The 25924-nt window shown below is 52.7% G+C and overlaps 1 protein-coding gene across 1 annotated transcript in view; it reads left to right on the forward strand.

Moving 5' to 3' along the window:
- The first annotated feature begins 16756 nt into the window (after positions 1-16756).
- Positions 16757-25924, forward strand: part of Disp3 (dispatched RND transporter family member 3) — a 47408-nt gene continuing 38240 nt past the window's right edge. The window contains exon 1 of the mRNA XM_060379087.1: positions 16757-17118. The gene's annotated coding sequence lies outside the window, so the exon portion shown is untranslated. The remainder of the gene's footprint in view (positions 17119-25924) is intronic.

The following is a 25924-nucleotide window of genomic DNA, read 5'->3' on the forward strand; positions in this document are numbered from 1 at the left end:
ATAGGAGGGAAATTTAGGTCCGATATAGCAAGATACGGAGAGAACACTGTGGAGGTGGAGACAGGCTGGCGTGACACATACGTCAGCCCAGGGACACCTAAGGATTGTCACCAGCCGCGGCAGAGGAGATGTGTGGAAGAGATCAGCCCCAGAGCCTCAAAAAGTGCGACCCTGTCAACACCTGGACTTGGGGCTGGCAGCCACAGAAGGTAGCAGAGCATCTCCTAGAGTCTCTGCCGATTTACTGTGGCAGCCCCAGGGAGCCAGAGACCTGCTGTGTGAAGCAGCAAGACTGAGCAAGTTTCCGGTACCAGCTCTGAAGTGCTGGGGGTAGGGTACTGAGGTACTGAGTGCCAAGTGCTGAGTACAAGGTCCTGGGTGGGAAGCTCCCCTTCCTTCATCGCCTGGTGTAGTCCCCTGTCCCTACTCTGAGTACTTGCACCTGCCCTCCTCCCTGGCTCTGCTGGCCAGGCCAGTCCTGGCTGGAGGGCGGCTGGGCCAGGGCTGGTGGCCAGAGCTGCTTCTCCTGGCCGGGGGCCAAGACCTGCAACACCTCATTACCAGGCAGAATGTAATGCAATTTCACCCTTGGACAGCATTGAAAGCCAGGCCTCTGCTGCCCGAAAGAAGGGCCGGAAGCTGCTCCGGGGGCCTCTCCCCGGGCTGGCAAGTCTCTGAAGCACCCAATTGCTGGCTCACAGTGAGCTCCACAGCTGAAGCAAGCAGATAAACCTCGCCACGTGCTGGTCTGCGGTGTCCTGGAGCAAACATCAGGAAATGAATGAGTCTTTTCTTGGGCTGTTCCCAACCCCCACCTTTACTGCTCGCTGCACCTCTGCCTGCTGCCTCCCCTTCCTGGGCTTTCTTCTCTTCCTTCCTTTGTTTCCTGTTTTCAATAAACATGATTCATGCCAGCCTGGCCGGCCTTGTCACCAGCCCAAGGCCAGCTGTAATTCTCAGCAATGAACCCGGGCCACCGCTAAAGCTGTGGCCCTGAGGTGGACCCAGGAATCTCGCCTCCTTCAAGAAATGGTACACAGGTAGAAGGGATTTGGGCAGCCCAGGCAGGCGACCTGGTGACAGGTCTATGAAGTGCCACTGACTGCTAGGAGCCTCAGAGAAGCAAGTACGGCCGAGCCTTCCGGGTCACGCTCCAATGAACACTGGCGGCAGCTCAGCCCGGGCAGGAGCAGGGCAGTGGTTCAAACACAGGAAGTCGCTTCTCTCTCCTCGAGGCTGGAAGTCGAAGTCTCAGCAGTCCCAGCGCCTTGCACTGAAGGGAGCCCTTTCCTGGCTCTTCTAACTTCTATTGGGGGGTAGGCCACTCCTGGTGCTCTTCCTGGTCCTTGGTCCTTGAGTGGCTTTACCCTGATGTCTTTGTCCTGATCAATGGCTCTCTCTCCTCTAGGACACTGATCACATTAGGCTAAGGGCCACCTACTCCTTTTCACCCATTACATCTATGACAATGCTGTTCCAAACAATGTCCCATTCATTGGCCCTAGGACTAGGCTCTCTCTCTCTCTCTCTCTCTCTCTTTCTCTCTCTCTCTCTCTCTGGTGGGGGCACATATGAGGCCTCATCTATGGGGGGGTGAGTGGGAGAGGTCTTCCTTAATCAGGGTACACCTCAGTGTACACAGGGGCTCTCAGTGAACCCAGAGTGCATTTGTTGGATCGGCTGCCCAGTAAGCCCCAGGGATCCTACCGGCTCTGTCTCCCAACACGGGGATTATAGTCCTGCCAACTCCTCTGTAGGGACTTGGAGTGCCTATCTTGACCTCCAACAGTTCCCAAGACTTCTGACAGCCGGACCTACAGTCTCTGCTCATGTCTGGTCACCGTGGTACTCACAGGGCCCTAAGGGGGCAGTTTTCCCTTCCCTCTGGGCTACTGAATGCTGTTCCTTCCCCCAAGTGCCTAGCCTATGGCTCCCTGCTCGCCTGTCAGGGTTAAGCTTAATCGTCTCTTCCCCGTGGTCTTCACTGACTCCCGTCTAAGCTAGCTAAGAACCCTGTGCCGATCTGGGCTGCTGATCACCCACCACCTCCCTGTTTGACCCCTTCCCACTCCTCCCAGGCCATGAGCTGACAGCTGGAGTGGGTGGAGCCTATGTCTGCAGCTCCAGTGTGGACACAGGAGTGCTTGTCGAGGGCATGGCTGGATGAAGAGAAGACCGGCATTTACTGAGCACTTTCCGTGTCCTGCTGCCAGACACTGTTCATACATCTCCAAGAATCCTAGAAGGCAGGTGCTGGTGTTTATCTTCTTTTACAGATGTGGACCTGAGTTTGGGATATGGGTCTGATGATTGGCAATCTGGAGGGGCAGAGACTTGAATCAGGCAATGTGAATCCCTTAAAGGGCCATATAGTTGAGCAACAGATATAGCTCCTTCCTAGCCTCTGGGAGCTGGTACCCAGGGTCCAAGGAGCTGCTAAAGTATCCATGCTAAGGACCCAGAGGTGTGGTGGGTGAAGACAAGTCCTCTGCCTCTCCCTTTGGGATTCTGCCAGAGCCCGGGCCCTAACTCTGGTTCTGTGGCCCGCCGGTCATGTGATGAGGACATCATTTGTGTCTGCATCATTCTGGGGCAGCTTCTCCGAGAGGCTCGCAAGGAGGAGTGACCCGACGTGCCAAGGCCGTGAGCAGGGGACATGACCTTGGAGACGGAACACCTGGCTTCAGATGTGACAAGGCTACATGCTGGCTGTGCAGCCTTGTTCCAGTTACTTGAGCTCTCTGGGCTCTAGTCTCCCTGTGTGTATGATGGGGAGGCCATGCCAGGCAAACAGAGAGGCAGCGGCAGCCATGGTGGCTCCCACCTCCTCCTCCCAAGGTGTCCGACGCCAGCTCTCCTGCGGCGATGTGCACAGCTTTTAGCTCCTCTGCATTTTACTCACTTGCTTAAATTTTAACAATTTTGTCTAAGAAGTGAAAGAAAACACAGATAAAAAGCCATTTAGAATCATGGCTCCATAATCCAGGAATTTTCCTTCCCGGGCAAGCTGTTCGGTGGTTGTTTGTGGGAGGGAGAACCTGGTGGATAAATGCATCCTGCAGGCTCCCAGAGAGAGGGGAAGCCCAGCCCCCAAGACTGCTAGTCTCTCCCTCAGAAATGCCTTCATGTGTCACCACTTGGCAATGCAACATCCCCAGGCCTGCTGGGCTCCTGGGTAGACACCTGGGGGGGGGCGGGGGATGGGGAGAATAGAGCCTGTTTGGGAACAAAGCTCAGCTATGGTTGGCAGAATGGCCATCAGGTAGTCTCTGGGGATGGTCATGACCAGGGGCCTACAGTTAATCTAGCTCACTCAGCCAGTGTCCCTCGGGACAGCTGAGCTTGGGGCCACACTGTAGCTCTCTGAACTCCCTGTCTGTGCGTCAGGGCAGTGCCCTGTGGAACTGGCCTTTGCACCGTGCCTTAACTGCTGCAGATCCCTCCAGGGGAGGACGTCAGGCGGGACCCGCAGGCTTCTCGGAACCTTAGCTGCCTGAACTATAAAATGAATGGCAGACCTCCCTGCTTTACAGTGTGAGGAAAGAGAAGGCTCCTGCTGGGCAGCGCTGTCTCTGCAGTGAGAGGTGTAGTCACAGGTGCGTCAGAGCTATCTGGACGTTCTGCCCTGGGAAAGCAGAAGGCAAGCCAAGGCAGAATCCAGGCTCCGCATGGCGACAGCGTGGCCCTAGGAACTGGGCCTTGACAGAGGAGGAGATGGGTCCCTGGAGTGGAGGGAGACCACACCACACAGTCATGCTTCTGAAAGGCCTGTGGAGGGTTTTCATGACGTGACGCTCTCACCCAGGCCTCAGGGCACACATCCTCACTCGCTGTTCTTGGGGCCTGCACAGCTGGTGCCCTCTCCTCATTCTCTGTGGGCCTTTCACATAGTAGGTGCTCTGAATATACTGTCACTCAAGGATTGCATGGAGGGTGCTAAGTGCGTGGTTGCCTTACGTGGGACTGGATGTGCCCTTGGGTTCAACACAGATGTGTCTTTCTTCTTCATTCCTGTGGGAGCAGGGGCTGTGTCTCTTTAAGGCCCCGTGGCATCTGGTGCTCGAACACATAGTAGGGGCGCAGTAAATGTGGCTGGAATGGAGTCCTCCCATCCTCTTTCCCAGCTGAACTGAGTGCAGCAGGTGGAAGTGTGAAGGGGAACGGGAGGCAGCCTCTTCCTGTCCTTGAGCTCAGCCTGACATGAATCGCAGTTACAATCGGGGTCTGACTGCCACACCCTCAGGTCGGTTGTCTGCGGTCATTGCCTTGCTAACCTGCTTATCAGCTCAGTTGCACAGGGAGACCAGAGGACAACCTTGGATGTGTTCCCAGGAGCTGTCCACCTTGTTTTTTGAGACAGGGTCCCTTACTGGGCCTGGGGTTCATCAACTAGGCTGGGTTGACTGCCGTTAGACTCAGGAATCCTCCTGTCTCTGCTTCCCTGCACTTAAATTTCAAGTGAGTACCACCACAATTTTTACATAGGTACTGGGGATGGAACTCACATCCTCATGTGTAAGTGGCAAACGCTTTGCCACCTGAGCCATCTCCCCATCCCTGCGTTTTAATGAATGCCTGTAAGTTGCTGGTGCTGCTCCCCCATGGGCTGCACTTTGGGAAGCAAGGTCCAGGGTAGAGAAAGAAACTTCTGCGTAAACCACCAGGCTGGTGTATTTTAAGAAACTGCATGTAGAGCGTTCTGTGTCAATGTCAGTATTTGCAAGCCCTCCCCAGATGGAACTCCAAGAATCCCTGGCACACACACACACACACACACACACACACACACACACACACCACTGTGAGCCCTGAGCAGGAAACGCAGGGACCCCTCTGGACCACACCATCCAAGCATAGTCCCCAGTGGCCTCAGCTGCCTTTGCAGGCAGGAACCTAGCACACCTGCCGTTGCTCACTGCCTTCATCTCTGTTCTGGTCTTCAGGGTCTTTGCATGTAAAGCCAGGCCGCAGGCTGGAAATTGACATCACGCTTTCACCTGGTGCTTCCCTCAAATCCCACTGTCGCTCTGCTTAGGATTCTTCCTGCTCAAGTTGCCTAGGGGCATGCCAGTCCAGCCATGCACTTACTGAGCACCGACCGTGTGCAAAGGGATGGTAATCCTCCCCAGCAACAACAGCGGTAGGGAAAGGTTGGCTCTCCACACGCACAGCTAAAGCTCTTTCCTGGTTCCCATCCCAGACAGGTTTAACCGCTACAGGCTTCATCTCTGGGACACAACAAACTTATGATTCTAAGCATTCTTGCTTGGCTCTGGGTGTTCAAACTTCTGTAATGATACCACTGTGGACTTCTGTCCTCCAGGCACAGCAGACACGATCACCTTACTCAGGGAAGCTGGGACTCCCTGCAGGAGACCCTCAACAAACGAGGCCTTTTATCTATGCAGCTCTGGGGAAACTGTCATCCACACCGGGGTGAGACATTGTGGCTGATGTGGAGTCACCCAGTTTTATAAGCAACCCTTCACCCAAGATCCTGTAAACAGGCCCCAAAAGCTCGCTGGTCACCAACCCAGGCTCCGGTGGAATCATTTCTCAGGTGTCTGTCATTGGTGCCCTATCTGGAGTGAACTGACATTTGTTCATGTCTCCCCAGGGAAAGGTAACACAAGACATGGGATTTCAAGTTTATTTAGTCAGACTTTTTTCAGTTGTAAGTGACAAAACCCCTGCTTTGCCTGGCTAGAGAAAAGCTCAAAGTGCAGCCAAGACGCCAGGCACAGCTTCATCCAGCACCTCAAACCACATCTCTCTCTGCCCCTCAGTTCATGGCATCCTTATTCTTAGATTCAATACTAAGGCCAGGAAAAGTCCACATCTCCTTGGCCCAGTGAGGGTCTCTTGCCAAGCAAAGGGACAAAAGCATTAAGACTGATTACTAAACTGAGTTTGCCATTAGGCCATTGTGGCCACACACAGTGGTCAAGGGGAGAATGGGCTACCCTGATTGGCTTATCCTGACTCCCAAATGTGCGTCTCTACCCAAATCAAATGGCTAGGTGGAAAACGGTGATTTAGAAATTGAGGGAAAGGGGTGGTAGTCACTTGCTATCAAAAGTGGGTGGACATGGGGCTGGTGAGATGGCTCAATGGTTAGGAGCACTGGCTGTTCTTCCAGATGACCCCTCGGTTCAATTCCCAGAATCCACATCAGGGGGGGGGGGTCACAACTGCTTGTAACTCATTTTCCAGGAGATTCAACTTGTCTGGTTTCCCTGGGCACCTGGACTTGTATATACAAACCCACACAGAAACTGACACAAACACATAATTAAAAATAAAAATAAATATTTTTTAAACAGAGGGTGAACAGATATAGAAAGGTAAAAATAAAACACCCAGTTTCTCAGGCCATGCTGAGCAATGATACTATGAAACTTCAGATTTTTTGTTTTGTTTTTAACCTTCAGATTTATTGCCTGTGTGTGTGTGTGTGTATGTGTGTGTGTGTGTGTGTGTTCACATTGCTTGTGCATGCATATTGTACATGAGGAGGTCAGAGGACAAGTTGTGAAAGGCCAGTTCTTTCTTTTGACATCTGGGTCCCAGAAATCAAACTCAAATCACTGAACTTGGCAACAAGTGCCTTTGTCCACTGAGTGACCTTGTCAGCTCAACTCAAAGCTTGGGAAGGTCCTCAAAACGACCAGAATTCGGACAGCAAATGGTGCCAGAAGACAGTGTGGTGTCGGCACATGGTTCCAGCTCTCTGCCTGCTCAGACCAAGCTCCTGTGGCCCCATCTCAATGTCGCACTACTGAGGTTGGGGCATTCTCTCTCCAACCATCTTCCCTGCTGATTCACATCCAGCCTGGCTCAGCTCCAGTGGGGAATGTGAGGGTGACGAAGAGCTCCCTAGGTGGTGGCTGTAAGGGGGAACTGGGGAACCTGTCTAGTGGCTTTTGAAAGGACATCTAGCTCTCGGTTTGTCTGTAAGTGGGAAGAAAGGCATAGGCACAACATAAACGATTACATTTCTCGTCCCTGCTCTTGGATCTCCTGAAGTGGCACTTTGCATTCACACCCTTGCCAAGGCCACATCTGGGCAGGGCCGGAGTTACAAATGGCTGTGAGCCACTAAGTATCAGCACCAGGAACTCAGCTCTGAGTTGTCTCCAGCAACAGTACCGGGTGCTTTTAACCTGTGAGCACTCTCTTATCTCTCCAGCCCTAGACTGCAACATATTTACAGGCACAACCAGCCTGCTGAGTTCTCCTAGCTCAGCAAGACGAGGGACATAGTCAGAGTAACCTTGGACCCTTTCAGGATCTCCAGAGCAGAGGTGACCTAACTCATGGCCCAGAGCAGGCAGAGCTTCCGGCCAGTCTTAGGGCTGTGAGCCAAACAGAAACTTCTTGTTCAACGTCCCGAGTGACTCTTGACACAACACCGCCGTGTCACTGACTGACCGGTGAGGGATGGAAACTCTGGTGTGCCCCCAGGGCTGCGCCCAGGGTTCGGAGCCTTGTAGGATGAGGCAGTAGAATGCCAGGCAGGCAATATTTCACAAAGGCTGTATAACCACAGGACAGTTAGGCCTTCAAGGGATGCCCATCCTGGATGTCTCATCCCGGAAATGAGGAGAAGAGTGTCGGGGTCTAACCTAACCGTGGGAGCCAGATGGTTCCACAGCTTCAGGATTTGCTGCCCAAGGTCTCCCCTTGACCTTGCTGGAGCCCTCGCCTAGGAAGTGGCCCCCTGCAGAAATTTAGGAGTCCTCACACTTAGACAACAGCCTCCATGTGGAACACAAGCCAGGCTGGGATAAGTGCAGAAATAGATGTGTAAATTTGTTCTTGGCTCCGGGAGGGGGTGGAGTGGCACTCTGGAGAGAAAAGGTGTGGGGAGGATGGGGGCGGTTTCTCCCAGGGCAGTATGAGCTGGCCCAGCGATGGATGAATCTGCTGGCAGCAAGGGAGGAGAAGGGCATTTCAGGTAGGGGAAGGAATGTGAGCTTGGGCGGCACACCCCGAGCCTAACCGGTGTGTGTGACCGGGGCCTGGCAAGAGCTGCGAAAGACAAGTTAGTAACAGGTTATAGAGCTAGAAGGAGGTCATGGAGGAGGAGAGGGGCCTGGAGGGCCAGGCAGTGGGGGCGGGGGGGCATGGAGCTCCTGGAACATGAACCCTCTGACCATCAGGGGACAGGGGGAAGGGAGCTGTCCTGCCTCTCCCTGACCCCCATGCCAGGTCCGGATGGAAAATGAGGCTTGGGCTCAGGGTTCCGCAGATCCCGTGGGACCTGCAAGGTAAGCAGCTTGGCAGGTGGGAGGACCCTAGGGAGCTGCTGCAGTTAAGTAGGAAGGAGTGTAGCTGAAGTGACTGACAGGGTGGGAAGGGAAGGGCGAGCTGCCAGCTAAGACAGAGTGACGGGGAGAGCAGGCGGACTGCATGAAGGAGGGCCTCTCTGAGTCACTGAAAGAGAGGGGCTGGCTCAGCCTTAGAGGAGCCCACGGGCTCCATCCTGCTTGGACTTTTCAGTGTGTGGCTGCTGGGTGAAAGGCACGGGCCTGGGAGCCAGTCAGACCTGGATTCGAATCCAGCATTCCAATAGTTCTGCTGTTGTTTAGCTGCCTGGCCTTGGGCTAGTGACTGGATCTGGTCACTAACTCTTTTGGTTTTGGTGGTGGTGGGGACGGTAGTTTATTTTTTGAGACAAGGTTGATGTAGCCAAAGCTGGCCTGACACTTGCTATGTAGCCTTGGCTGGCCTTGTACCTCTGATCATTCCACTTCCATTTCCCAAGTACTCTAGTTATAGCTCCCATATTTGGTTCTGTTACATTTTCTATAAACCTTCTAGGACTGTTAAGGAAATTAAATACAATGCTAGCCAATATTTACTGATCTTGCGTCTATCTGCCACACCTCTTGCTTCAGCCCACTCTACAGATGGGAAAACTGATGCACAGAATGGTTTAGTGATTTTCCTGAAGTCACACAGCAAGTAACTGGAAGAACTGAGATTTAAGCTCAAGTCTTCTGACTCTGGGGCTTGAGTGCTGAATTGTGAGTAATGTGTCTCACAATTTGCTTGCTGTGGCCTTCCTATCTAAACCATACTAAAACAAACAAACACATGAACACTGAGAACAAGCAGCTGTCTGTGAAACGGGTGTTGAGATGTCCTGGGGCTAATCAGGATTTTGTCCTAAGTCTACTGCCAACCCTCCTCTCCAACACACACACACACACACACACACACAAGGCAGCAATTGCCTGGGGTCTGCCATGCTCCAAACATACTACACAGGCAACCTCACGTGACCTTAGCAATCACTTGTGTGTTTGTTTTGGTTTTGTTTGTTTTTAGTTATTTGGTTATTTGGCTGTTTTGGAGTTTTGTTTTGTTTTGCTTTGTGTTTGTTTTTTTGAGACGGAGTTTCTCGGTGTAGCTCTGACTGCCCTGGAACTCACTCTGTAGACCAGGCTGGCCTGGAACTCCCAGAGATCTGCCTGCCTCTGCCTCCAGAGTGCTGGGATTAAAGGCGTGCCCCATCACAGCTCAGCGTGTTTGTTGTTTCAAAAGACAGCATCTCAATGTGAGGCCCAGGCTGGCATAGAGCTAAGTCCTGCCTCAGCCTCCTGAGTGCTGAGGTCATGGCGGCCATGTGCAGCTACAGCTGTTTTATGAGGTAGAGAGTTCAGAAAGGCAATACTGACAGCGTCCTCCATCGAACCATGCAGCTCCCACGTCTATCCAGCACCAAATGCTGAGCTCCAGACCACACATCCCAGAGAGTAGAAATGACAGTCACGGCATCTCCATGGAGGAAAAGTCCTCTGTGCCTGGGTCCCTGTGGAATAGCCTGGCTGCGTTTTTTTTTTTTTTTTTTTTTTTTTTTTTTTCTAAATCCATTTCTATTTCTCTGGTTTTGTGCCTGATAAACTATGCTGACGCTGGGCTGACCCCGTGCACAATGGTTGGGGGTGGGGGAGACTCACAGTCTAGGCTGGGTGATGAGACCATATCCTCCCAACAACCCATCTGAGGTGGAGAGAGGGTGGTTCACCAGCTCTGGCCTTCCTGTCCCACAGGGCTGAGGTGCTACCATTCCCTAACTCTTGGGAGAGCCAAAGACACATGCTGGGCTTGAACTCGCTGGGCTTTACAAACTTGACTTCTACACTTTTTTTCTGTCTGTAAAAGGGAGATAATTATTTCCATGGGGTCATGGGAAGATGAAGGAAAATAGTGGATTATTGGGACCAGTATAAAGGGAAGGGGAGGGAAAGGATGAGATCAGGGAGTGTGGGAGCATGGGAAGAGACAAAAAAGAAGAGGAGGAAGAGGAAGAGGAAGAGAGGCGGGGAAGATACAAGAAAAGAAGAGAGGAGGGGAGGCATCAAGCTAATTCTTCAGGCACAGCCAGCAGCTCTGGCCTAAGCTGCTCCCCACATACACATTAAGGCTACTCACACATTCCTTCTGCATCCTGCTCACACATCTGCCAGATGTGGCTTGGGTTGCCAACAAGAGCAGCTGTCCCCTGACGTGCCCAGCTGCAAAATGAGGACTCAGAGATATCAGGAAAGATGCAGAAGAGAGGTGGCCAAAAGGACAGCAGTGCTTGCACTTCCTGGGTGGTGGGGGTAGGGGTTGGGTGAAGACGGATGCACGCAGGGCTTGGCACCCAATCCATGGCAGCTCTTGACTAGGATCATGACAGATAAGGTTGGTAGCATCCTTGTTGCCAAAGGGCATATATCCTGATGAGATTCAGATGTGTCCACGAGGCCTCCGCTCCAGCTCAGTGCCCTATCACTGTGTTTTTCTGCACCCTGCCCACACAGAATATACGGGGCCAGAAACTGGCAGTGGGGGGCAGCCCATCAGAGCCACACAGATTCCTGACTGGGGATATTCCAGGAAAGCTCTTTCTTGCTGTCATTAAAGAACTCTGGATGGGCCCTGGTGGCCAGGGTTAAAGCTAGGCTGTCTCCTGGCGCCAGTGGGCCAGCAGAGCTGGGTGGAGTACAAGGTGCTAGCCAACTTGTACCAGGAAGCTGAGGCCAGACAAAGGGTAGAATGGGGAACCAGGCTGGGGGTTCGTGCTGAGCCACAAGTGGCAGGTTTACCAGAAGCCTTGAGTACCCCTAGGGGAGCAGAAAGATAGGCTATGGGCAAGACTTTTGCCCTCTCAAGGTTTGGACAGCCTCACTGAGCACTCGAAAGACAGACAGCACAAACTTACACTTGAACCTGAGCATTACTCAGCATCACTCACTCCAAGCCTCATACCACTTCCAAGGCTTGAACCCAGCATTTAGAAAGCCAGCCTTACACAAGCAAAGCAGGCGCCAGCCCCTGTCCGTGGTGCTGAAACAGCCCTGGGGCTAGGCTCTGTCTACAGAGTCCTACACAGCCTCTCTCTGGCGTTCTGGCACCAGGCGTTAATTTTAATTTTCTGTCTTGATAAAGAAGTATGCGGTTTCTTTTCCTGTTGTAGGAAACATGGGAGCATGACTTTGGCTGAGCGAGCTGTGTGCTTAGTTTCATGTTCTCTGGGCCATTTCGCTGCATTTAACTACCCCTTTGAAAATCAGGGCTTTCCTGTTCCTCTGACACAGTGTACCCATTGCACATTCATCCTTCCTCCCACACTTTCCTGGGAGATGCCATCAGGGCACCTCTGAAAACATCTATTTTGGTGTTCTCACTTGGCAAGCAGAAACAAGAGACCAGGTACAAAAGAATACCAAGGCCAAGAAGTGAGGGCAGCACCTAGCTCCTCTAACCTCCTGTCTGTCTCATCCTTACCACCCCATTCTTCCCTGGGGGTCACGGTCTCTCCTTTCAGATGTTTTTTTTTCCAGACAGAACAGGAACACCGTCTTTATTTCCAGCTCACTGTGTATAGCTTACTGGATGTTTGTTCTGCTTAGCATCTTCCAGAATCATCCCTCATGAGGGCCCAGAGATGGGACTTGACTTCTGTCAGACCACAATGCAGACATGTGACTGAACTGGAATTAAGACTAGAATGTGGTCTGGGGAGATGGCTCAGTTAGCAAAGCCCTTGCTGTGCAAGCCTGAGGACCCGAGTTCGGATACCCAGGAACTGAACTGGGGGTGATAGTTCATGCCTGTGGTCCGAGCACTGGCAAAGAGACAGGCAGATCCCAGGAGCTTGCTGGCTAGCCAGCCTAGCTGGATCAGTGAGCCCAGGTTCAGTGAGAGACCATATCTCAGAAGATAAGATACAGAGCAATAGAGGAAGACCTGATATGGGCATATGGCCTACACATGCACCCAAAACCATGCATGTACACATAAATACATGTGATGAAAGCCCTAGAACTTTTAGGGGAGTCTTTTACCTCCCCTTTCTAAGCCATTATAGCAACAAGAGCACTAAGGAATCTGCTTGCACCCACAACCTGGAGACTAATGTTCCCCCACAATGTGACTGTTTTGGCTGAAACCACTTATTTAGGTCTTTGTTTTCTCCCTCAGTGCTATGACTCCACTACATGAATGTCCTTCTGGGTCTGGCCCTAAGTGACATTCACTCTCAAAGGCCTCAGCAATAGTAGGCCCTATGAAGGCTTCGGGGATCAGAGCAAAGCCCCCCCCCCTCCAAACATGGAAGGGGTTGGGGGCATCTTGTCAGGAGATTATGCAGCAGCGTGAATATTGATGAAGCTGTAATTGGCTTCCTCTTTCAGAGCCTGAGCGTCTGCAGGCTCAGGAGCTTGGGCTAATTGTTGCAGGCAATTAATAACTTGGATTGTATTCACTCTGGCGCAGGCTGCCTGCTTCCTTGGAGGAGGCAAGTGAGGCTGGGAAAGGAGTGCTAGGGCCTGGCTGCTTGCACAGCGCTGGGAAAGGAAGGGGGTGCTGGCCATCTGCCACTCCCCCACAGCCCTGTGCAGAGCAACCCAGCCTGGAGCTGGCTCTGTCTCCTCCCTCAAACCTCTTTCTTCTCCTAAATGATCAGCTCATCTATCTTCTCCTTATGCGAGTTTTGTAAGCTCAAACTCTCAAATGAAGCCTTAGGGAAGAGGGGGTTGGGCAGAGGAAAGGGAGTATTTCAGGGAAAGTATGGGCCTGGACCCTAGAGGGCCTGGGAATTCAACCCAAGTTTCCCCACTAACTTGTGTGACCTCAAGAAGACAGTTTACTCGAAGCAAACTTGATCAAGTTTACCACGCTCTTTCCCGACCAACCTGACAGTTGCTGAATCACAACCAATCGTTCTATTATTTATCTTTCTGACTACACTGAATTAAATTCTATGTAAGAAACTACTGAGCAGTTGCCTAGAAACACATCCAAATCTGTCATTAAACTCACTGCAAGTGTAGGAGAGGTGGAGGTCTTGGTTAATCCCATTTTTCAGATGAGTAAACTGAGTGTCAGCAAAATGAGCTGACTCACCCAAGTTCACAGTTAATATAACATTCATGCACACAAATCAACTCCAGCTTCCCCCGAAGTCAGGGTGTTAGCAGATTTAAAAGGAACTACTTCCAAAGCTATTTATTCCCTTCCACTATGCTGGGACAATGTCTTAACATCCCATATTTTTAAAGATAAACACTCCAACTCTCCCCATATGCTTAACCTTCAGCTGCTCAGCCATCTGGTGAAATAACCTGATTTGTGTATAATCTTCCTCACCAAAGGAACAAAGAAATAGGAGGCACTGGCATCCTGGCTCTTGTTTAGTAAGTGTCAGGAGTCTGAAGAAGACACTGACATTTGCCCCAATCTTTATTTAAAAGAATTATTTATTTATCGCATATGAACACTTTGTTTTCATGCACACCACAAGAGGGAATCAGATTCCATTATGTGGTTGCTGGGAATTGAACTCAGGACCTCTGGAACAGCAGTCAGTACTCTTAACCGCTAAGACATCTCTCCAGCCCTCACCTGCCCACATCCTAAGTCATGCCATGCAATGTGTTAAATGCTGCTTTTCCATAGAGATAGATGTTCTTATCTGGTACACCTTGATAACCACACTGTGAGACAGGTACTTCCACTGCCTCCATTTTATTAAAAGAAAGGGGGGAGGGGAGGGGAACCTCAGCAAGGAGGTGACTTCCCCAAGGACACACAGCAGCTTGTAAAGAGCGCAACAGGAAAGTAGCTTTCCCGAGAGTGGCCGCCCAGGAAGCATAGCTGGGGACCAGACAGAAGGTACATTAAAGGAACAGAGCTGAGGACAAAGCTGCTCTTTATGGCTTGCATCCCTTTTAAAAGGAGACTTTTCAGTTAGTCAGGAAGACAGAGCATAGGGGAAACAGCCTCTGGACACCAAGGGACATTGAAGTCATACCCAGGAAACACTTTCAGCAGTGGGGACAATGGGGAACTGCAGAGCCAGATGGGACAATGCGGAAACAGCATTCTCTGCCACCTCACAACTGGGCCCATCACAGGGCCACTGGAGTCATCTCTGGGGAGCTCCTGGAGGTAAGGGGTGGGGCTCAGGAGGGGCCTGAAGTGGGACAATGATCTCATATTGGAGGGTTAGCCAGGGAGAGAGAGAGCTGAGCTCGGCCTCGGAGCAGGATTCTCACAGCTCTCTGCGCTCTTGCCTGTTCCGCTGCCACCACAGGCTCCCCTTTATAGCAGGCATATTTCAAAGGCCTGGTTCCATTTGCATTTTAAAACCTCGCTGATGGCCTGGGAAAAATCATATCCTTTCAAAATTTCTGAGTATCACCACACACACACACACACACACACACACACACAGGGGCGGGGGGAGGTGGCGCGGGGAGCATGGTCAGGTCTGTATATTCCCTTTGAAGAGGATTCCTTACCAAAGGCAGAACAAGCCCTGGCCCCCTGGAGATTACCTGGAGGCCTAGAGAGGGTGGAAAGGATTCTAATGAAAGAAGGGGGAAATGTCGTGTCGTCGGGGCCCTTATCAAATCTAATAAATGTAGTTCCCAGGAGAATGGGGGTCATATCCATGAGCGCGGGTTGGTGGGAGGCACAGCATCCTGGGAACGCAAATGGGGTGCCCTGTGATTCTGTTGGGTTGCAGGGAACAGTACAGAGAGTTTGGAGATCTTTAAGGAGGCCCCTGAAAGCAGTCTTAAAACAAACTGAAAACAACTAAGCCATTCACCCGGAAAAACAAACCTCTGCTCTCAGCTGGGCTTGGGAACACACTTTGTGTCTCCCTTTGCTCCCTTAGAAACAAATGTTTCCCTGGCTCTCCCTCCCCCCTCCTCCCCCATGGCTCCTCTTTCTCTGCCTCCCTCTGGGATATGTTAGGTAGAGTTCTCAAGGCACTGCTAGATTGTACTATGTAGAGTATCACACACCACGCACGCACGCACGCGCACACACACACACACACACACCCCGTTTTAGGCCTTCGTTTCTCTCCTTCTCTCTGGCACCCTTCCCACCAGGAGCAGTCCATAACCCCAATGTCTTCAGGGTGGCATGAATTCACCGCAGATCTTCTGAAGGGCTTGGTGGCTGGCCAGTGGGTCCCCTGAAAACCTTTCCTGAGCATGAGGTGTGGGGAAGGCGAATGCCAGGGTAGGAACATTGGCTGTGCTCATTTGCTACGTCACAGAAGAGCTCTGGGTGTACCCTGGAACATGAACCTATATGTCCCGCTGTCAGCCAGCCGATGCGTGCAGTTCCCGGGGGGCTGTGTCCACGAAAGCTGAACAGGTGCAGCAGCTGAGTGACTGGAGGAGTTCACCGTAGAACCCCAAAGTGGGAGGGGTACAGAGAACTCCCAAGTTGTCTCTTTTTGAAATCAAAACTTTGTTTGTTTGTTTGTTTGTTTGTTTAGTGGGTGTGCGCACATGACAGTTCACAGGAGTGAGTTTGCCCTGGGGATCCAGCTAAGGCTGTCAGGCTTGGCAGAAGCACCTGCTAAAGCCATCTCCCAGGCCCCTAGTTTTCCTCATTTAAAAACACAGCTGGGGCATGGGCTCCACAGCATGGAGCCAGGTGTGCGGGTTTTGATATTTTTATCCGTGATGATCTTTTACATAAAATGGAGACTTCTTGAAGGCAAAGGTTGCGGCTCACTTGTTTCTCCATCTTCCTGCTCCCCCAGAAGTTCACATTCTGCTTGGTGTCCTCATCACCAGGGTGGCCTCTCAGCAGACAGCAGGAGGCACCAGGTCCTTTTGAGGGTTCCCTTGGCTCTCCTTGGGTGATATCAAGGCCAATGCCTTTGGAGCACTGAAAGGGAATGAAGCAGGGGCTCCTGGGCCCTTTCCTCTTTGGGCACCCTTTTGGCAGGAGATGTCAGGCCGACCTTGTGCGGCTACTGGACGAGTGCCTGGTCCCAGGGGTTGGCAGGGCTCTGGGCTCTGCTGCCAGGGAGGTGAATAGAGAAGGGAGGGAGGGAAAGAGGGAGCGATGGTGCCAGGCGCCTGGGCTTGGCAGCCACCTCAGGAGGGCACCCGGGGATGCCCTCGAGTGTCCAACAGGCTGGTGAGGTGCCAAAGCTGGGCAGATGGAGCTGAGAGCAGCCAGCAGGAGCGCAGGCCTGGGAGAGACCTGGGCACCCAGAAACCTTGGGGACAGCAGTGGGCACGGTCAGGGCCGTTTGCAGAGACTGAAAATGACCCCCAGGGGTCGCTGCGCTGTGCGCAGCTCCCGCTCGCCAGCTAGGGGAGCCTGGCTGTACCACCGCGCGGCTCCCGCAGGGGGAGCGGCAGCCAGGGCGGCGCCTGGCGGCGGGATCGGGGGACAGCAGCGCGCGGCGAAGCGCAAGCCCTCGCCGGACGGTGACGCAGAGCCCGCAGGCGCTGAGGCAGGAGGCGCCAGTGGCCGGGGGGAGGCGCGACTCCAGAGCCTGCTCGGGACACCCCCGCACCCCGTGGTAGGAACCCGGACCCAAACAAAGGCGGGCGGCAGATAAAAGGCGGCGGCGGTGCCGAGTGCTTCGGGTGCGCGCTGGGGACGCGGTTGTCACGGACCTGGCCGCAGTCTGCTCGGTCTGCTCGCCCGGGAGCGGAGCTTGGGGGCCGCTGGCCTCCTGCAGCTCTGAGGACCTTTCCTCCTGAGACTCCCCACAAGGGACAAGTGTCCGCGGCGGGGTGGCCGAAGCCCCCTAGCCCCTGCGGCACCAGTGTTTCTGCCTAGCTCAGCTCAGCCAGCGAGGTGAGTGCGACGGCCGCTGGGCGCCATCGGGGCTGGGGACGCGCTGCTCCGGAGAGGGGAAGGGTCCAACAAGCTAAACGCGCCCCGCCTGCGCGGGGGTGCTGGGGAAGTGCGGGAACTTCTCCCGCTCTCAGGCCACCCCGGGTGAGGGCCTCGGCGCCACGGGGAAGCCGGCTGAGGGGACGGAGTTCAGCTCTCAGAGCCAGTCCACGCGCCCCCAGGGCATACATCAAGGCGCCAGGGAGCCGTGCAGCCTTGGTCTGCTGGAGTTTAACGTCCAGAGTCGCCCTGGCCCCTGATCTCCGCGCCCCTGCTTGTCCCACGAGGTGTCTGTCTGGGTCCATAAAAGTTGAGCGTCAGCCTGAAGCCATCCCCAGTCTGTCTGCCGGGCTGTCCTCTGAGGAGGGAGGGGACAGGAAAAGGCGAAGGGCGGCCTCTGCAGCTGCCCCCTACTTGAGCGCACTCTCGCGCTCGGCGGGACGTTCTCCGAGTCCTGGGCTGCGGTGAACCCGCTGCAGCTGTTGCGGCGAGCCAGCACCTCTGGGGCTCTGGCAGGCGAAGGAAGCCGAACGCTAGAGGGTCCCTGGCTCAGGCCAGAACGCCAGCGAGGTCTGTGTGGGTGGGTGGGGGGCATCTGAGCAGCCGTGGGGCACAGTCAGGGAAAGGTTACCAGCCCGAGTGGCGGCGAGTCCCGAGAGCCAGCCCTGCCGCGGGGAGAACTTTTCCCAACTCCCCGGGGGAGACGCCTCTTTGGAGGTTTCCTCTGCTCGACCCCTGTCTGCTCCACGGAGGGTGCCTGCTAACCGCGAAGCTTCCTGAGTGTGGCCACACTCGGTCAGTACCGCGGACAGCGCACTGAAGCCTCCAGCCCCAAGCTAAACACACACACACACACACACACACACACACACACACACACACACACGAATGAAGCATGCATACACGCTACGTGTATCTATAGACCACTCGCGAACACTCCGTGCACAAATTCTCACACCACTCTGGTAAATATGCTCCCGGGGTGGCTCATAGGCGCACTGGGTGCACTCAGAGACCTAGGATTCACAGCCACGTGGACAAACCTAATCTTCCCACCAGCCCCAGTTCGTGGACCCGGACACATCCCGCTCTGTGCTCTCTCTGGAGGGTGCTCAAACCCCAGACTCCAGAGACCGCTGCATAGGACTCCCGCTGATACCTCACCTCACACAGGGGCTCAGGCTGTGGGGCACAGACACTGGTGTGTACACACACAAACACTCAGGCTCGCCCCCTCCCCCTTTTCTACTGCAGACCTCCCCGAGAATCAGAGTATCTGCCAAAGGAGCGAAGCAGCTGTTGGGCTCAAAGGAAGCTCCGGGCAGCAGCCCAGCTAGGCAGGCAGGCGCCTAGCAGTCTTGGTTTGACTCTCAGTGTCCATTTCGGACTCTCCACCCCCGTGCATACTCAAGCCTCTTCCTGGCATATCGTCTGCCTCCAGGGTCTGCAGTCTTTGCTAGTGCTGTCTTTGTTCGCTGCTCTGTTCCTTCCCAGGGTTATCTTTCAAATGCACACCCTGTAGTCTTTCCTGTCCATCATCTTTCCTGGCTGCTTTCATTCCTTTTTCTGACTTTTCCTTCACTTGAGTCTGACCTGGTCTGCACTCTGATTCTCAGGCTGGCACTGCTGGCCCTTAGGGCACTGACTCTGGCTCGCTTCCTCGGCTGCAGTCTCCATTCACCCATTCCTGTCTCTTCCAGTATCTCTCTCGCTGCCCAGTAGCTTCGGCAGCTTTTACTGAAAATCTTAGGGATTTTTCCCCCCAGGGCCAGAACCTCAGAAAACTGTCTCCAGGGTCCCAGAACCTGTAGAGTGAGATAGTGCTGGGATCCCAGGAAGCCTCAGTTTCTCTGCTCCCTGAAAGGTGGTGTTTTCAAGGATCCAGACCCATGCCCCAGCTTGCCTTTTGACACTCTTTTGTTATTGTTCTTAAAATCCAGAAAAATCCTCTTGTAGTAGAGGGGAAAAATAAGCCTGAAACAGGGATACCTAGATCACAGGTGCCCAGTGCTCCCCTGGACAGACTCTTGCCATACTCTCAGCTTCAAGCTTTCTATTGTGAGTGAGCAGGGCTGCCCACGGGGTCCCTTTTAGGACTGGAGTGTGAAGAATACTCACTCTATAGTGAGTGCCTTGATTTGGGTGAGATTGAAAATCGTGGCTGTAACTCCCAAAGGTTATGGTGCCTCCCCATTTCCTCAGAACTCCTCACTAAAGACACCTTGCTCCTGGTGAGGGACTCTCAGTTGATTTTCTTAATAGGACCAGAGAGTCCAAGTAATTTTCTTATGTCACACTGTTCAGGTTCAGTCTCCATGGCTGTCTGTGTATCCACTGTGCCAAACAATGATGGCCCAAGGCCTTGCTTCTGGTATTGAGGACTTCCCTGGCTACCAGCATACATGGCTGTTTAAAGGCAGCTGCAGTTGCCAGGCTGGAGATCCTTGCCCTTAAACACACAGCCTCACAGAAGGGTCTGTCCACACCATCTCACCTGTCAGTATTATATTGACCTTCAGCCTCAAGTCTCTTGGACTAGACCAAGCAGCCTGCTCGTGGGCAGTCAGATCTGGGCAGGGAGAAAACACAGGCTCCAACACTATTTGGCTATAAGCTGCTTCTCACAGCCTCTTGATTTAGGGAGCTGCAAAGTGAGGTGCCAAGAGATGCAATGGGTTCTCTAAGGGAACCATCAACCCACCATTGGTTGTAAATATAGGCACCCGAAAATGACGGTCATGGCCAAGGCCTGGGAGCTGCTAGTGACAGTCTTGGCATTGATAACTGACAGTAGCAGAATTTTTAATTGGAAACTTGGCGATCAGTCTTCTGGTTCCTCTCTCCTATCTCATCACCGGTACCCCTCTGTGTCCCCTCTGCTGCGTGCTCAGGTGTGGTCAGTGAGAATCACTGTCCATGTCCTAGCCGACAGGGCTTGTCTTTTGAAACCATCTCTCTCAGTGCTCACCCTCCCCCCCACTGGAGCCTGTTTTTGCCCATGGAGCAGGAGAGGCGTCAAAGTCTGTCAAAACGCCCTCCGAAGCTGGATTCCAAAGCACCAATATCCTGGGGAAAATAAATAAAGAGAGCAGCCTCGGCCCGAAATAGAAACACGCACCCAGTCACAAATATGCATGTTTTCCATGAGTCGCATTTCACGGGCAGACAGTGCGGCATGCGCTCCAGCTGCTCCACAAAGGCCAGAGGCGGGCTCGTTGCGGGACCAGTTCAGGGAAGCCAGCAGAACCTTCCCGGCGAGCTCGCTCCCCACACGGGGAGAATCCAGGACCACACTCCTGGGCTGCCCTGGCTGGAAGGTGCCAGAAGGCAAATGGCAGTTAATACGTTCCTGAGGGCTACTCAGCAGTTCTTCAGGAAGGGACATGCAAGGCTGATGGCCTCAGGTCCCCTGTTTACAATGAGAGGCTGGCAATACCCGTAACAGCAATACCCGTAACAGCAGCTGGCAGTAGTTGGACGCCTGCCGTGTGCCAGGCGTTAAACACATATGCATTTGTTCATACTTAAGCTTTGAGATCTTCTCGTGGCATAGGGTTGCAATTCTCAAGGAATTTGTGGGAAAACAGGGCTCCAAGAAGCAAAGCGACTAGTTTGAGGCCACACAACCTGAGGGTTCCAAGTTGGGACTGAATTTTTGTTTGCTTGCTTTGTTTTTCATGACAGGGTTTCTCTGTGTAACCCTGGCTCTCCAAGAACTTACTCTGTAGATCAGGTTGGCTTTGAACTCACAGAGATTCTCCTGCCTCTGCCTCCCTAGTGCTGGGTTTAAAGGTGTGCATCACCATACCAGGTAGGTCTGAATTTTGATTTGAATGAAGCAAAAGTCTCCATTTTGCCCAGGATTCTGCATTGTTGCAGTGATTTCTTGTTTATTTAATATGTTTTGTCAAGAAAACCACTTATGCTTGGCATCATATGCTGTAATCTCAGTATTGGGGAGGCGACTAAATTCAAGGCTAGTCTGGATTATGTAATGAGACCCTGTCTCAAAATCCAAACTGCACCAAACCAAACCAGACCTACCTATGCAATTGTTTACAAAGACTATAAACTGTTCTGCCTCCAGGTTTAAGTCGTCATTGTCACAAACGTGTCTCTCTGTGGCCTGAACTAGCACCCTGGGCCTGGGTACCCAGGGTTTCTGAGCCATGACTCTGCTGAAGCTGGGGGTGAATGCCTCACTTCTGCCTCTCAGGCCCTGTCTCCAGCCTTGGGAGGCCAACCAGCATCCTGAGAGATCAGGGCCAAAGAGGCTCTGCAGATGGGGAAATGAGTTCTTCAGTACCACACAGCATTCTGGCACCAGAGCCCGAGTCTCATTGTCTCAGAGATGCTTCTTCTGGAGCAGTCTGGCTGGCCCTGAAGACTGCACTGATGCAGGCAGTGAGCCTAGCAGTGGCCCTTCGAGTTCCTGCCGTTACTGTTCAAGCCGGCTCTGCATCCCCGCCGCCATCAGCCCGCACCTCTTCCTACCCCAGGCCCACCACGGCCAGTAACTGAGGCACATACAATGTTCCAGCCGTGTGTCAGGCATGTTGCTAAGTGCCCTTTGGATTCTAATGCCCGAAAGCACCCTAAAGATGGGTACTCTTGTTCCATTTTACAACAGAAGGAAGCAAGTGAGGCTAGAGAGGTTGAGTCACTGGCCCAAGGTCACAGAGTTAGTTAAGGGGCAGATGGGTCCCAGCAGAGCCCCTGATTGCAGGTTCACCATGAGAGTGAGGATATGGGACCAGAGCCAGGAGGTAGGTGGAGTCACTGGGCAGCCCCAGGCTATTTTTATGACTCCTCTTCAGCCTTGTCACGATTGCTGGCACCAGCAACTGTGTCCCTGCCAATCCCTGGAAGGAAGAACACAGGGCAGCATCTGGGAGCAGCTGCTGAAGGATATTGCTGGAGTGTAAGAGTGGGAATGTTTTACCTTGAGCTCCGGGTACTGAAGCCACCGGAAGGGGCATCGTGGCATGTAGGCCCACGTGCCCTAGATTCTGGCATCCCACTTCCTTCTTGTTAATGCCTGTCTCTAAGGGAGCCAGCCTGGGGACGTGGGAAGTTTGTAGCTTCCTTGGTGACAGGCTCAGGTCTCAACATAGTGGGAACTAGACTATGGAAAGATTGTGTGGATTTTGATGCTAGCCTGTGCCATCCAGGTCCCCTACAGAGGGCAATCTTTGGAAGCAGAGAGGGGTATCTTGGGAGACACTATCAGGGCCTTAAGCCTCCTGGGAAAGGCCCCTCTAATCCCCTGCACCCCTAAACATCGGCATGGGCAGTCCCATGGCGTGCCAGGCACTGGGCGTTCAGAAGTGGAAAGATCTGTCTCCATCCCTGCAGAGTGCCATGGAGTTCCTTACCCAACCCCTGATTCCTTCTGCCCCGAGAGCAAAGGTGATGGGTGATGAATGATGCCCCTTCAAATGTTTCCTTTAAGATTTGTTTGCTTATTTTATGTATACAAATGCTCTATCTGTATGTACACCTGCATGCCAGAAGAGAGCATCAGATTATATTAAAGCCAGCATATGGAATTGAACTCAGGACCTCTGGAAAAGCAGCCAGTGCTCTTAACCACTGAGCCATCTCTCCAGCCCAAATGATGGCTCTCTTGTGTCCCCACCAGAAACAGAAAAGGGACCCAGTATTTTTTGGGACTGAGGACCTGATCCAAGTGGGTAGTCTTCCCCAGGCCAGGGGGAAAGTTTCCATGATGTTATAATAAGTGTAAAGCGTGCCTGTCAGCTTCCTATCTCGGTGGCTGCGATGGGAGGCGCCATGGCGCGGGTTCTTCCCAGCTGACATCTGGCCCTGATATCCAGCACACATGTGGCACCCCATCAGGAGGAGAGGAGAGGCACGACAGGCAAAGGGCAGCCAGTCCTGTCCTGCGGGGGAGGGGGTGGATTTCCTGACTCTGGGAAAGGTAGCTTACAAGGAGTTCAAGGAAGGATGATGATAAATTGGGACACTTTGAAGTGATGGTTCCCAAGTGTCCTGACTTTGGTACCATCTTGAGGGACTTCTTCTGAGCCTCGCTGGGGTTGAGCTGCAGAGGGGTCACCCCAGGGATAAGAATGACTCCCAAACACAGCAGCATACTTTGAGATTTTTGAATTTTACTGATTTTTCGTGTATGAGTGTTTTGTTTGCATGTATATATGTGAATTGCATGTGTGCCTAGTGCCTACAGAAGTCAGAAGAGGTCAATGGATACCCTGGAACTGGAGTTATGGAAACTGTGAGCCACCATGTAGGCGCTGGTCCCCTGCAAGAACAACAAGTGTTCCTAACTGTTGAGCCATCTCCCCAGCCCCAGGCAGCATACTTAAAATGTTTGCTGCACAGGCTACATTCTGCAGATTTTGTCCTCATGCTCACTGGCAGCAGGCAGTGCCCACTATGTCCATCAAAAGGGCAGGGAGTGGGAAGTGCAGAGAGGTGAATCAGGAAACAGCAGAGGCAGGATTCGAACCCAGGCAAGCCGATGACAGACCACTATGTGAGGATGAAGTCCACAGCTTGGCCTTTGCTTACAAAATTTGTAAAAGTACCTTTTGCATCGTCAGTGATCTGGGTAGTTTGTATGTCTGACTCTGGATGGGGACTGGCCATTTGCAGTCCTGACTGTCAAGCAACCAAACAGATCATTCTTTTGATATCCAGATGTGGACAGCATCTGGCTGACTGATGAGACATCCTCTAATTTTCATCCAGATGGTTCCCCCTTTTCCATCAGTTGGATACACAGGTGGGTTTCAGGTCTCTCTAGATATAATAGCATCTGGGACTTCCTGGATGAAAAGCCTTTAGTTGTCTAAAAGCTTCATTGTGTGGTCACAAAAATAGGATACTGGTTTTGTTCTTGCCTGCAGCCCAGACCTGAGAGAAATTAAGCCAGAAAGAAATCAGGCTTTGGAAACGCATCAGCCACCAGATGAAACTCTTCCTGGTCTGGCTGGGGACAAGCACTGCAGTGGTAGCTACCCGCAAGGCAAGCAGGTCTGACAGAGGCTTGGTGCACAGCATCCGAAGTACCAGAGCTGGAATCTCAATAAGCAGGGACATGTCAGGATCAGGAGATATTCTTGGGCATCAGTGAGCTTGAGAATGGATCTAGGGTCGGAGGCTTCATGAATCCTTCGGGAAGAAGGACTTCAGATGTCACAAAGTCAAGCCTAGGATGATTTAACAAAATAACAGTCCTTTTATATAGAAAGTACCAACAAGGAGGGATGGCTGCACACGTGGATGGGTACATAGATGATTTCATGCCTGTGTGGATGAGTAGGTGGGTGGGTTGATGCATGAATGGATGGATGGAGGGATGGATGAGTGGGTAGGTGGATGTATACATACATGAATAGATAGATGGATGGATGGATGGATGGGTGGATGGATGGATGAGTGGGTAGGTGGATGTATACATACATGAATGGATGGATGGGTGGATGGATGGATGGACGGAAGGATGGATGGAAGGATGGATGGGTGCATGTATGCATGGATGAATGAGGTGGATACATGCCTGGGTGAGGATAGATGATGGGTGGATGTATGCATGCGTGTACAGTTGTATAAATGCTTGCAATGCATGATGAATGGGTGGTAGGTGCAAGCATGGTTGGGCAGATAGGTGGTGGATGAATGTATTCATGCACCGGTGTATAGATAGGTGGTTGCATGGATGGATGGATGGATGGATGGACAGATGGATGGAGCTGATGGGCTTTGATAATCGTGGCTTTGATTGGTGAGGCCAGGTCCCAGGTAACGACAAAGGGAAAGGTCTTTGTCCCTCTCTCCATCTTCAAAGAACTTCCCTTCCTCCAGGAAGAGTTTCCCTGTCACTAGAGAAGGTCCCTGAGTCTGGGAAGCCCCAAACTTCTGGGGAGGGATCTTTGGCTACGTATTAGAGACCCCGACAGATTCCTCTCCTGGAGGGATGTATAGTAGATGAAGCCAAGTCTAAGTCTAGGGGCATAGAAAGGCCCTATGTGGGGTAGCGAGCAGCAGCTCTCCCACTGCCAGTTTAGCCAGCGGCAGCTAAATTTGAATAAGAATCAGTTCCGATTGTTTGCTGCCTTCACCTGTCCAGAAGACGAAGTGGATTGCATCTCCCTCTGCAGTCCTCCATCAAAGCAGCCTAGACCCTCACTGCTCCTTGCGTGCTTCTCCTGCCCTGGGGTAGTGTGGGGCCTGAGGACAAGGAGAGATGATCTGATCCCATGAGCCTCATTCTCTCGCTCCATCTCCAACCCCATCTAATTCTGAAGGACCCTCAGTTACTGGATTCCCCCACCTCCTGGCTGTGCCGTGCAACTAGGAGGGCAAAGTGCTAAGTAATGGCATGACCCCAAGATCTCAGGGAATCAACAGCCCCCTTCCCTGCTAGCTCCATCTCTTCTGTCACTCTACCTACGTCCTGACCCTTTAGGGATTCTGGAAGACGGAACGGAGTTGTCTCTGAAGCTCAGCCTTCCTGTTTGGCAGAGGGCTAAGAGGAAACAGGGATGGGAGTTGGTAAATATCTCAGTGTGAACAGGTGGGATGGCTGCAGGTGGGGAGGACCGGGTGACCTTGCTGGACCTTTCAAGATCTCTGGGGCTGGAAGCAGCTGTTCTCAGCCCTGGGGCCCTGGATCTCCTCAGTCTTTTTATGATAAAAATTGCAGAGTTGGCCCCCCACTGCTCAGCCCTGACCCACTCCTGCCTGTCTCAGTAGACAATGGAGTCATCACAGGGTGGGCTGA

The sequence above is a fragment of the Meriones unguiculatus genome, chromosome 3 (genome assembly GCF_030254825.1).
Source record: "Meriones unguiculatus strain TT.TT164.6M chromosome 3, Bangor_MerUng_6.1, whole genome shotgun sequence".
Classification (NCBI taxonomy): Eukaryota; Metazoa; Chordata; class Mammalia; order Rodentia; family Muridae; genus Meriones; species Meriones unguiculatus.